We start from the raw sequence: 940 nt of genomic DNA on the forward strand, positions 1-940 counted from the left end.
GATGCCAAAGAGCGTTCCTGCTGAGCAGATTAATACAAGAATGCAGAGAATCCTGCTGCAAAACGCTTCCAGAGACACTTTAACACAGTGAAAATGAGTTACAAGAAAGTAAATACAGCGTCGTGTACCAGTTGGTTATGAAGCTGTACTGTGATAAGCAATGGAGTTTTATTGAGAAAAGACTAATGAGCAATAAGTGCCTGCAGTGAAAAGGGTAACATCTGGTCTGCATTCGACTTCACACATGAGAGCTGTTTGGCCTGACTTCCTGCCAAATCCCACAGCGTTTGCGATCATGGGACATGAAGAAGATGGAAATCCCTGGGTTAGCACCTCAAAACACTGAGCCACACTTGTGAGCACAAGAGGGGAGTCTGTCCCTTCAGAGCTCTGCATGTGCCTGCTGTGCCACGGGCACTGCCCTAGGCTGAGACTTGACACGAAAGCACTAGAAGATTCAACGTTCGCAAGCAATTCCTGACTAATCAAGATCAAATATGCTCATCTTGCAGGTAAAAGCTTTTATTTGTGCTCTAAAAACACTTCTTTTCTAGGAGTAAGGCTTTGGTTAGGATTCAGAGGGATTTGACTCACTAAATACTGCCTGTGACTGCATGTGGACACAGGGGTGGCTTTTGGTGGTTAAATAAAGGAACCAGCTGTAAATCCCCTGTGCTGGTGAGGCCACATCTCCAGGGCTGTGTCCAGCTCTGGGCCCCTCATGACAAGAAGGACATTGAGGCAGAGCATGTCCAGAGAAGGGAATGGAGCTGGGAAGGGTCTGGAGCAGCAGGAGCAGCTGAGGGAGCTGGGGGGGCTCATTCTGGAGAAAAGGAGGCTCAGGGGGGACCTTCTGGCTCTGCAATCCCTGACAGGAGGGGGGAGCCGGGGGGGTCAGGCTCTGCTCCCAGGGAACAGGGACAGGAGGAGAGGGAACGGC

This window comes from Empidonax traillii, unplaced genomic scaffold, assembly GCF_003031625.1.
Source record: "Empidonax traillii isolate 1590-97213 ecotype Southwest subspecies unplaced genomic scaffold, ASM303162v1 scaffold4159:size10019, whole genome shotgun sequence".
Classification (NCBI taxonomy): domain Eukaryota; kingdom Metazoa; phylum Chordata; class Aves; order Passeriformes; family Tyrannidae; genus Empidonax; species Empidonax traillii.